Raw genomic sequence first — 12,761 nt, forward strand, 5'->3', positions numbered from 1 at the left:
CTGAAAGAGGACAGGGTGATCCAAAATGAATTACCAGGTTACTATTCAACCATTTGACACCACGTATATTTATGAAACACCCTGTAACAGCTCTTTCCATCAGGAGTGAACTAGCTCTGTATGAGGGAGAAGGGCAGTCCAAATGCACAAGTGGCTAGTTAAAAGCAGTCCTACTTCGTGAGCTCTCTGGCCTTTGTTTGTGGCGAGGATGCAGGCATTTGCTGGTGTTGGATGGGGGAGGGAGAATGGGTTTGGGAGCTTATGGGGGAGAATGCTCGGTCATATGAACGTTTGAGTATGGAGAATACTCGCTGCTATCTTATCTTTATATTAGATTTTTTTACTGCTTTCATTTGTAACTTTCGTATTATACTATGGATTCTGATAAATAAAAGAATGCATAACTAACTAACATTTAATTTCTCTTATCTGCATGAAATTGTACAATCTTGTTTGAATTTGTCATTCTTGAATTTTATTGAAATGTCCATTTTATATTATAATTCAAATTTCATTCTACATGGTAACATTCACTGCCTACGACTTCTTGTTCTGCTTTGCAATCACATCTTAAATACAATAATCTATACACGAAAATGCTCTTTATCTGACAAAACAGTTTCATATAAATCATGTGTATCCCAAAAAATCTTAGAAAAAAAAAAAAAAAAAAAAAAAAAAAAAAAAAAAGTATTTAAACATGAATCATGACGCTCCTGGTTTTTAATAATTTTAAAATCTCCATTTTAAATTTCAACTACTTTATCTGAACATTTCCTTCAAGAACTAGGCCCTCTTTAGGACTCATTTAGGAATTACTCCTTACTTCCTTCAAGAACTAATCCCATAAGAACTATAACCCTCATTTAGGACTCATTTAAGAACTTATTCATTCTAGAACTAATCCTTTAATAACTATACCCTCTTTTAAGACTCATTTAAGAACTATTACTTCATTCTAGAACTAATCCCATAAGAACTAAATTCTCTTTAGGACTCATTTATGAACTATCATAACTTAAAAGAACTAAACCCTCTTTAGGACTCAAGAACTATTCCTTAGAACTTCCTTTAAAAACCAAAAACTTTATGACTTCCTTAACACTTATGATTAACATTTAAGTACTCTTCTTACCTTCTACAAAACTAAACCCTATTTAGGACTAGCATTAAAGAAAAATAACTTCAAGAACTAAAACTCACATTTAAGAACTATTCCTAACTCCCTTCAGGATTTTTTTTTCACAACTTTACGCTTTCATTTGCAAAACACAAGACTGCAAATTATCTTAACACATCTAGTGCAATTACAAGTTGATTACAGGGTATTTCACTATATACAGACTATGAAATGCTTAAAAACAGCAGCCAATAATGTGTATACCATTATTACAGCAGTTCTGTCATTTTAAGTTATAATTCATCACTGACACTCATGAGAATCAATGAAAAAAAATATGGCAATAATGGTTACATCAAACAAGCCTTTGGCATGATCTACGTTTGACTGAATTTTGAAGACTGTAAACATAAAAATCTACATTTACAATTCATCTTTATTCCACATTTTGTAGTAGTGGCGAGAGAACTAAGTAATAATTAAGTTTACAAAATAACTTTAATAAGGATGAATACAAAAATCGAGACTTGCCGAACACAAGAATAGTGACTTGGTTTCTGAGAAGAGAGAGCGAGAGAAGAGAAGAGAGAAGAGAGAGAGAAGGAAAGAGGAGAGAGAGGTGAGAGAGAAAGAGAGAGAGACCGTTGGACACCGTGTCAAATCAAATTACAACCTCTAACCCAGCATTTCTATTTAATAACAGCAAAAGTTTTAAAAAGTTTGGACCTATACTGGAAAATCCCTGTGTTTGTACTTTATGTCTTTTTCTGTGCTTGCTTAAGCAAATCACGAATAAATTACCTGGTCAGATTAAACTGTGTATACAAATAAAACAAAAATCAAATTAACTAATAATGTAGCACTAGTAACATGCTTAAGTAAAGATCTAGGGATATGACATAAGAATACCGTAAATAAATGCCGAGAAATATAAAAGTTCAGTGAAACAAAAGATTCTGCGATATAGCAAAAAATTGCAAAACAGGCAAGTCTTACATCTAATGAATAAATGAAAGGCTGTAAAGTTGATGCTAATAGCTTTAAAGTCAGTCACACATTTTGGTAACTTGTTTAATGTAATGTACAGTAAATAATCTTACAGAAATGACAATTTCCACATTGATATCTATGAAGGCTTGAGGAAACTGACACTGGGTCTATTTAGACAAAAAAGAAATCTATGGCAACTCGACTGGCAAAAGACTAATGTAAAATGCGGCATCATCTGTTTACCTAAGGTCTGTTTAACCCTCAATGTTCAATTTCCTCATTTGACAAAACATGCTCAAGATAACCTGAAGTGATTTTCAACACGATTCACAAAATAACCAGTGTCTGAAAGTTATTTGTGTGTATATTCAAAACACTTGTCTTGCTCTCATGCATGTAACCAATTGGAGATTTTCATATTTAAAACCAGTGATTCAAAATTAATGAGGCAAAATTCATCAAGCTTAAAAATGCACAACTGGATCTAATTATAAAGTTTCTATGAAACTCTTCAGAGTTAAATTTCATGCAATTAGGCTTCTAAAGGCTGTCTGAAACTATCAAGTAACTTTTGAGCTTAATTTTAGCTTAATTGACAGGGATATTTGTCATAGGTTACCTTATACATTAAATGACAATTCTGAAGAACAATATTAGCAAGAAACAGTATAAACAGGCAAGTTTCACATTTACAAACAGATTGTCGTAAACTTTCTGTAAATTAATAGCTTAAAAGTCAGCCGCATATCTTGGTAATTTAGTTTGAGGTAGTGTACTGTACACAATCTTGCACAACATGAGAAGTCATATGGATGGATGGATTATGGAATTTAGGGCATAGCCCAAGCGCTGGGACCAATAAGATCATTCAGCGCTGAAATGAAATTATGGCTAGATGGAAAAATGAGAAATGAAATGAAAATGATAAACTGATGACAATCCTGCACTTGAACAGGACTGTACATCAGTAAAGGCCATTTTACTCTCCCCCCAGCATTCCCATCATCCAAAGTTATGAAAGATCGTTTTGGCCAGGGGGGCGAGAAGTCATATGTTAAAGCATGACAAGTCTATGAACAGTTAACAGACGCTAGGCTCTTTAAATAAAAAAAAAAAAAAAAATGGAAACACGACTGTCAAAGACTAATTAAAATACTCATGATCATCCATATTCCTTCGGTCCTTTTAACCCTCAAGTGTTCAATTTCCTCAATTTTAACACATGCTTAAGGTTACCAAATTTCATAACTAAGTCATTATTTCAATACTTATTCAAGACAATGTTAACTGATTTCATACAGATAACCAATCACAGTTTTAGGTATCTAAACTCGCTGAAGCATAAAAATTTATAAATGCAAATCTGGTTATAATTACCGAGTTCCTATACAACTGAATTCAGAGTTAAATTCCAGCTAATTAAGGCATCTAAAGGTTATCGGGTATATGATGAAGCAACTACAGCATCAAGTAACTTTTGAGCCTATTTTTGAGTTAACATGTACTATGTTCATATTGAGGCACTAGAGAATACACTAAAATTAACTTAATTTGAAATAACTCTGTAGGATTAAAGGTTATTTTATTTTTATTGAAAGCAAACTAAAATGCTTGCACCTTCATCGTAAGCTCTGAAACTCTAAGTTCAAGACTAAAAGGCAAGACTTAAAACGTACTTCTGGCACAGTGACTAAGTTTATTTACTGTAAATGTACTTTATTCTTTTCCGTCTCAATTCAGCATCTTTATACTACGCAAATATGAACACAAGATCAGTAAGGAAACTATTGAGGGTAAAAGGACTGATTGGAACAAGTTAATACAATATGACATCAATGAGTTGGTGTTAAGGCTCCATGTTACTTTAAATAAACATTCATGCATCAAGAACTTCAAATGAATAGGAAAAAAAATTGCATTACCTCGTTTGACTGTACGTATTTGCTCTGTGAATTCTTTGCTGTCTATGTTTAAAGAATGAGTAATGTAAAATCTATGCAAAACTTCTATTGCACTCCTGAGCAATGGAATGTTAAAAACAGAACGTGAAAGCGGTAATATTCCTTGCATGCATGCAACTGCTGTTCAAAATTATAGTAAATATACCAATAACTCATAACTGCGTTATAATAGCCAATTCTATTCATAGATTGGCAGGTGTAGTTAGGTCAAATCCAGGCTTAATTACTGGGCTGTTGAATCAGCGACATAATATATGATTTATATTTCTTCCATGTAGTATACAAGTTGAGATAATCTTCGGCAGAACTTCAGTTCATCACCACTTGAAACCTATCATGGAATATAATTCAGTGTTCCAGGGAATAGCGAATATCTGCAGTGTCCATATTGAGCAGAAGATATAGATTTCCTTCGCAGTTATGTACCATTTCAACCCTGTAAAAACGAGAAGACATTAACTTTACAGTCATCATATGTATTCAATAGAAAATTCTATGCGAACTTATGCCAAAATAGTAATGGTTTTTTACTCCAAACTATAGAAAGATCAATACGTAGCCAACATGGAGTTCCAACTCCAAAGGTTTTTACATCCCCTATGAAAACTTTTGCCCGGCATGTTGGATTCTTCCCAAATTTGGTAAATCTTAATAACTCAGCGTAGGGTATTTCTTTAGAAAATACAGTTTCCTTTAGTATTCGGGTTGCTTATTAAGAATCTACCGTTATTTTTGGAAGGTCGACTGTAATTAACCCCCAGTGGCCAGTACTAAACACGGCGAAATACATTTGATGACTTATTCGTGGTTACGTTCCTTGCAGTCTGTGCGAGTTTTTTAGAATTACCCCAAATTTTCAAAAAATTAACTAATTCTGCTATAAAATTTATGAGGAATGTAATATTCCCAACTTTTAATTAAACTGTATAAACAATACATATGACAATCTGGAATGCTTGGTCGTTTCTAACAAAAACTTAAAGGTATTTTATTTATGGACATAAATAATGTAGCGTATTTTAACTTAGTTCACTATGTTAAGGAAGTGATAACAAAACACTTCTTCTCAATATATTATTGTCGCTAATGCATACTTGAGAAAAAAAAACATTAAGTTTTTACCTCGAATTTTTCCTAAGTCGGGAGAGGTGTTTCCTCTATGGTAATGTTTACTTTTAATGAGCCCTCTAACTTACTTTCTTATGCAAACAAAAGCAATTCCAGTTACTCATTATTGGCTGAGAGGTGTGACATCGTTATGACGTCATGGGTTTCATAACCAATTACGAACGACTTTAGTCGAAAACTAAGTTTCACTAGCATTTCAGTGGAGTAATTAAGTTACCTGTCCAGTGTCCAGTGATATCCTTTTTTGACTGAATACTCGAATAATGAAGCAAAAACCGGCATTTTGTCTTTCTGTAGGTATGGCAGAGGTAGTGGCTGGCCCTTCTGGCATTAATTTTGACAGACCTTCGATTTACTACAGATTGTTTGCAGTGCAATGTGGGTTACGGTGAATTTTATGATTATTTGTCTAGTGGTGGTAAAGAAGTTGTGATTGAATATGGTCAAAGACAATTTAATTCTAAAGCTAAAAAAATGCGAGTGTTGTGGAGCTATTTGTTGGATCGACTACAACAAAAACGCCTTTGGATGTGATCGCTCTGTAGGGACGAAAGGACGTCGGCGTAAGCGATGCGACACCCAAATCTATCCGCCACAGTAAGTAGCCTTACTGTAACCCCTGTGGCTAGTGCGCGCAGCGCAACATTACCTCTTGCCAGAACATGTCGAGCTTGCCAAGAATCTTTAAATATGCGGATAAGGCGCGAAGCGCCGTTCCGCCACGGCCTTATCGATCGTCGCGGATATGTAGTCGCTCCCTAATTTATTTGTTGTTGTTTTGTTATTGCCGCCATATTGGTTTTGGTGTTCTTCCCCCGATTTCAGTCTGCGGTCGAGTGGGCCCGCGAATCTGTAAGTGCTCCAGGGATAGGTCCATTTTTATATGTTTGAATGTTATATTTAGTTTTTTTTTTTCCTCCATTTTGCCCTGTTTTTACCTACTTTGTCTCCCCCACCCAAAACCCCGCTTCCCAAGGAGGTTCCCACAGATTGTTATCTATAGGGGGAGGGGTGGTGGAAGGATAAGTATTCATTTGCGATGGAAATAAACCTCAAAATCATTCAAATCACATCACAATACAACAGAAAAACCTATATTTTATGTTGAAAGCAATTAATGTCCATAAGTAAAATAATACCAACTTAAAAATTGGAATCGTTACTAAAATATGCCTCTATCCTTCATTTATCATATTTTTTAAATAAGCTATCCAACTCTAAAGACAGTTCTCTTACTATAAAAATGTTCGTTACTGCATCCAGCTGTATTCTTGCCATATTTCGATTTCCCAGAAATGGCAGCAGTCTTAATCATGGTTTTACAATAGGTGACTGCAGACTTATTGCCAGCTCTTTATTGTCATTGATGATGGTGGAATATAAGTAAAGCCAGTTCTCCAAAAGCTCCTGGCACAAGCTTCACCTGACAGACGTTCACAAGCTGCTCCTGAAAGAGAATATGCAAATTCAGTTTATCTGAATAACTGGGTTTTACAAAATATACAAAAACTACAATAAATTTCCATCATTTTACCATCATGTCAAAACTGTATACACAAATATTCTGCTTGTACATTACAAAGACCTTTGAAAAAGCACTATCTTATTCACTGGATGTATTTAACCAAAGCTACGCACCAGTTCCTTTTTTGGCTAGGAGGGACTCAACCCTATCTGGGACACCTCCCACCTAACCTAACAGAGCACTGCATATCAAAATCTAGTTGCAATTAAACCTACCCTAACCTAGGTTGCTAGGTCCACGCCTGGCTTACAGCACAAACTAACCTAGTCCAAGGCACAGGAAGTTGAACATAATAGGGTTGCAACCTACCAACCACATTTAGCCTAACCTACAGAATTGTAAATTAAAATAACCTAACCTCACTTAATCAAGAGTGGTGGGGGGTCTATACCTGACTGACACCCATAAGTAACCTAGCGTAGGTTACAGTATGTTGAATTAGTAAGGTAGCCTAACAATCACACCTAACCTAACTTTCAGCACAGTAAATTATAATAGGGCTGCACTAACCTAACCTGCCAAAGGCACAGAGGGGACGAAGGAGAGCGTCCTACCCTCGGCTGCTGCTGTAGGACTCTGTCCTTGTGTCCTTGAAGGACCCTCACCAACCTACCCTAAAGCCCTGGAAATGAAAGTGATTGGATTCTGCTCCAATAACCGAGGGGGCACCCAACCCTTACCTAGTCCCCTAACAACATAACCTAGGGTTCCAAGTACGTTCTTACCTAAAATATGAAGTCATCCTTCCTTACCTAGTGTAAGTCTAAAAAAAAAAAATCACTAAACCTTAGCTTAATCACAATCAGAACTTGCAGAAGTATCATGGAATTTCAGATTACATCCTTGTATGCCTATTTCACTGGTACTATCTTTTTCTACCTAAGCACCCATGCAGTTTCCCACTATAGTCCACATAAGTGTGGGGAGTCAGGACCTCTAAAACTTAACCTAGGCTAATTGCTGCCAATTTTTTCATCAGAAAAATTTAAATGCGCACTAAATCATTCAAAATACTTTCAAATCCGGAATAAGGCATTTCTACAGAAGCAATCCACGGTGGCCTAGACTATGGCAATTGACGTTTTCCTATGTTATTTTACTTACTGAACCAGAAATTAAAGTAATATTTATTTGGACGACTGTAATTAACCTCCAGGGGCCTGTACTAAAAACAGCGAAATACATTGAACGCTCCAATCCCTAGTGGATGTCGTATCCGCAGTTACGTTCCTTGCAGTTCGTGCATAACTATTCTTTAGAATTACCCTGCAAGAAACGTAACTGCGGATTGTTCAGTAAGTAAAACTGCATAGAAAAACCGCAACTGCCATAGTCTGGGCCGCCGCGGATAAGTACCCTAGATATACCCGGAATAAGATTCTGGTTCGATGTTAAAATATACGGTAATTCTTCAGAAGCAATCCGCACTGGATATTAAGATAATAATCTCCTACATGGAAAGAGCATGTGAAAAGCAATATAAAAAGTATAGTCATTAAATGAGAGATTGAACGGGGTGGAATTAAATGAGCTTGATAAGTTTTTACCTCGAATTTTTCGTAAGTCGGGAGAGGTGTTTCCTCTACGGTAATGTTTACTTTTAATGAGCCCTCTAACTTACTTTCTTACGCAAACAAAAGCAGTTCCAGTTACTCATTATTGGCCGAGAGGTGTGACATCGTTATGACGTCATGGGTTTCATAACCAATTACGAACGACTTTAGTCGAAAACTAAGTTTCACTAGCATTTCAGCGGAGTAATAAAGTTACCTGTCCAGTGTCCACTGGTATCCTTGTTTGACTGAATACTCGAAAAATGAAGCCATTACCGGCATTTTGTCTTCCTGTAGCTATGGCAGAGGTAGTGGCTGGCCCTTCTGGCATTAATTTTGACAGACCTTCGATTTCCTACCGATTGTTTGCAGTGCTATGTGGGTTACAGTGAATTTTATCATTATTTGTCTAGTGGTGGTGGTAAAGAACTTGATTGAATATGCTCAGACATAATTTAATTCTTCAGCCAAAAAAACTGCGAGTGTTGTGGAGCGATTTGTCGGATCGACTACGACAGGAACGCCTTTGGGTGTGATCGCTCTGTAGTGACGAAAGGACGTCGGCGTAAGCGATGCGACACCCAAATCTATCTGCCACGGTAAGTAGCCTTACTGTAAACCCTGTGGGTAGCGCGCGCAGCGCAACACTACCTCTTGCCGTACATGCCGTGCTTGCCAAGAATCTTTAAATTTGCGGATAAGGCGCGAAGCGCCATTCCGCTACGGCCTTACTGACAGCACACACAAATCGATGGTCGCCGATATGTAGTCGCTCCATACTTTGTTGTTGTTTTGGTATCGCCGCCATATTGGCTTTGGTGTTCTTCCGCTGATTTCGGTCGGCGGTCGAGTGGGCCCGCGAATCAGTAGGTGCTCCCAATTATTACTATTATTGCTGCAAAGCACTCCTTTCTGGTTGTTTTGCGTAAGAAAATAAGTTAAGAGGGCTCATTAAAAGTAAACATTACCGTAGAGGAAACACCTCTCCCGACTTAGGAAAAATTTGAGGTAAAAACTTATCAAGCTCATTTAATTCCACCCCGTTCAATCTCTCATATAATGACTATGCTTTTTATATTGCTTTTCACATGCTCTTTCCATGTAGGTGATTATTTTAATATCCAGTGCGGACTGCTTCTGAAGAATTACCAAATATACTGCAAGGCTTAACTGTCAATAACCTTTACACTAATGAGAATCGGAACGTGTAAAAATAAGCCCAAGTTATCTTGTGGCTGTTAGAATCCAAATTCTTTTTATGGAAATAACCAAAGACATCCTAAATGCGGTAGCCCAAACTGCGCTGACCATCCTTGACCGCATAACATAAAACTTCAAGGCTTATAAAAAGTATTTGGTAACCAGGAATTTGCAGTAGACAGCCGTATTACTATGGAGTACATTGTGGAGTCAACCTCTAGTGTCGCCGAGTAAATTTCTCAAGCTACAAAATTCTAAACGAGATCGAGCAACCTCAGGTCTAACCTAAGACACGAATCACTGCCAAAAAAAAAAAATAATTTAAAAAAAAAAAAAAAAAAAAAAAAAAAAAAAAAAAAAAAAAAAAAAAAAAACTAAATTCTCATAGAATGAATAACTTAATATGATAGTAAAAAAAAGGGTATTTCTACAGAAGCAATCCGCGGTGGCCTAGACTATGGCAATTAACGTTTTCCTATGTTGTTTTACCCACTAAACGAGAATTTAAAGTAATATTTATTCAGACGACTGTAATTAACCCCCAAGGCCCAGTACTAAACACTGCGACTCTACCGCCAACCAAAATCGGCAGAACACCAAAACCAATATGGCGGCAATACCAAAACAAAACAAACAAAGTAGGGAGCGACTACATATCCGCGACGATCGATTTGTGTGTGCTATCAGTAAGGCCGTGGCGGAACGGCGCTTCGCGCATTATCCGCATATTTAAAGATTCTTGGCAAGCACGGCATGCACGGCAGGAGGTAATGTTGCGCTGCGCTCGCTAGCCACAGGGGTTACAGAAAGGCTACTTACTGTGGCGGATCACACCTAAATGCGTTCCTGTTGTAGTCGATACGACAAATAGCTCCACAACACTTTTTTTTGCTTTAGAATTAAATTATGTCTGAGCATATTCAATAAACTTCTTTACCACCACTAGACAAACGATAAAATTCCCCGTAACCCACATTGCACTGCAAACAATCGGTAGGAAATCGAAGGTCTGTCAAAATTAATGCCAGAAGGGCCAGCCACTGCCTCTGCCATAGCTACAGGAAGACAAAATGCCGGTTTTTGCTTCATTACTAGAGTATTCAGTCAAACAAGGATACCAGTGGACACTGGACAGGTAACTTTATTACTCCGCTGAAATGCTAGTGAAACTTAGTTTTAAACTAAAGTCGTTCGTAATTGGTTATGAAACCCATTAAGTCATAACGATGTCACACCTCGCAGCCAATAATGAGTAACTGGAACTGCTTTTGTTTGCGTAAGAAAGTAAGTTAGAGGGCTCATTAAAAGTAAACATTACCGTAGAGGAAACACCTCTCCCGACTTAGGAAAAATTTGAGGTAAAAACTTATCAAGCTCATTTAATTCCACCCAGTTCAATCCCTCATATAATGACTATACTTTTTATATTGCTTTTCACATGTTCTTTCCATGTAGGTGATTATTTATTTTAATATCCAGTGCTTCTGAAGTATTACCTTTAGTACTGGCCCCTGGGGGTTAATTACAGTCGTCCGAATAAATACTTAAAATTCTTGTTCAGGAGGTAAAACTGCAGAGAAAAACCGCAACTGCCATACTCTGGGCCGCCGTGGATAGGTACACAAGATCTACCAAAAAAAAAAAAAAAAAAAACTAGATAATAAACTCAACACTAGATTAGTAAAATCAACCTTAACTCACAAAAGGCAACAACTCGCCAGGTAAAATAACCACAGGAAAAACGAAATTCTCAGGTAAAAAAAAATTACCTTAAAGAGATACGAATGACACTCGAAACTAATTTTCAATGAATATAAAATTAATAAATTTAAAATTACATACCTTACTTCAACTCCCTCTTCAAACACCCTCTCGGGTCTTCACAGCAATAAACCGAAATTTACCTTCACAGCCCAGAGGTAAAGTGGCTACTGACCAAGGAGGCAAGGACAAGGATACCAAAACAGAAAGACATGGCGGTTAGGTAGTTGTCACCTTGAACGAGACCTTTCGCCCATAAATTACGAAATATTAAAATAAAACTAATTTAAGAGTAACTAACTCTCATATCGAGATGCTTTTCTCTCCATATTTATTTCGTGACTAGTGAAGGTTAACATTTAAAAAAAAATAATGATTCAACGAAGTAGTGATGGTAATCCATATGCTTGTCCCTGAGAATAATGAAAGCTAATGGTCTTTAGGCAGTCACAAATTGGATGTGAAACTATAAAGTATATATTAATGACTAGGGACTGCAATCATTGCTGATTCATTGACAAATCTGACTAATATTAAGATGACTCATCGTGAGAAATAATACAGGTCATAATGGCGACAGACACGAAGGCTCATAACTGCATTGTAGGATAAAAAATATTGACACCTATAGATGAAGTAATAAAATATCTGAGTAAGTGAGATGATGAATCTATTTTTTACCAATTTATTTAATTACTTTTTTCTACAGTTGGCCCTGTGAAAAGCATGGAGGACGATGCTTCGGACTCACTTGGTATTTTAAAAACACTTTTGAAATTACACATTTCAATTTTATACCTCTGTCCCTATATTTTTCCCGGTATCAGGTATCTCATAAGATTTCGAAAGGAAAATGAAACAAAAGACCTTTGATAGTTACTCATAACCAAAAGAACAGAAGGAATTAGAATATATATAAAAAAACAGTCGAATTTTCCTTAGTTAGTGACCCCAAAGGGTTTTAACCTGATATGTATTAAACCTTTGAGGCGTGTGACGGTTAAAAACATAATAAAAAGACCGTACATTTTATAAAAATAATGACCCCAAGAAATATCAGTCCTAAATAAACCCTTAAGGATTACTATATAGTACAGTTCCAAAACGTCTCATCTCTTTCTATACAAAAAATAATAAGCGAATTTATACAAAATACTTTACCTAAATATCCACCAGACCAAGACTTCCAGATTTCATCCTGCAACTGACGAATCCAGAATCTTCCTGAAGTTATCGCTTTTAATTAGCGGTTTTGTTCAAACTATCTATAAAGAGAGAGAGAGAGGAGTGGGTAAAAGAAAAAGATCATCACAAGTTCCGGTCTTTCAGCTCGCTAATTAGAACTCCTATTTCCTTGGCTTTCTTCTTCTTCGATCTTCTCTGCTTCTTCAGTTCTGGTCGCCGTGTCTTCTTTATTTATTTTAGTTTTAATTTAAAAAAAAGGATTTATACAAAGTGGAGACAAAAGGATAAAATTACTTAAAGATAATAAAAAATAATTATGACATGAACATCTTATCCAG

The 12,761-nt window shown here is 36.4% G+C and overlaps 1 long non-coding RNA gene across 1 annotated transcript; it reads right to left on the bottom strand.

Annotated features, from left to right (window-relative positions):
• Positions 1–3,132: 3,132 nt before the first annotated feature.
• Positions 3,133–11,401, bottom strand: LOC135213403 (uncharacterized). The gene is made up of 3 exons (XR_010314104.1): positions 11,320–11,401; positions 6,436–6,646; positions 3,133–4,507 (listed from the first exon to the last, which is right to left on the bottom strand). It is a non-coding gene; the product is annotated as an uncharacterized LOC135213403 (long non-coding RNA).
• Positions 11,402–12,761: the final 1,360 nt, after the last annotated feature.

The sequence above is a fragment of the Macrobrachium nipponense genome, chromosome 42, assembly GCF_015104395.2.
Source record: "Macrobrachium nipponense isolate FS-2020 chromosome 42, ASM1510439v2, whole genome shotgun sequence".
Classification (NCBI taxonomy): Eukaryota; Metazoa; Arthropoda; class Malacostraca; order Decapoda; family Palaemonidae; genus Macrobrachium; species Macrobrachium nipponense.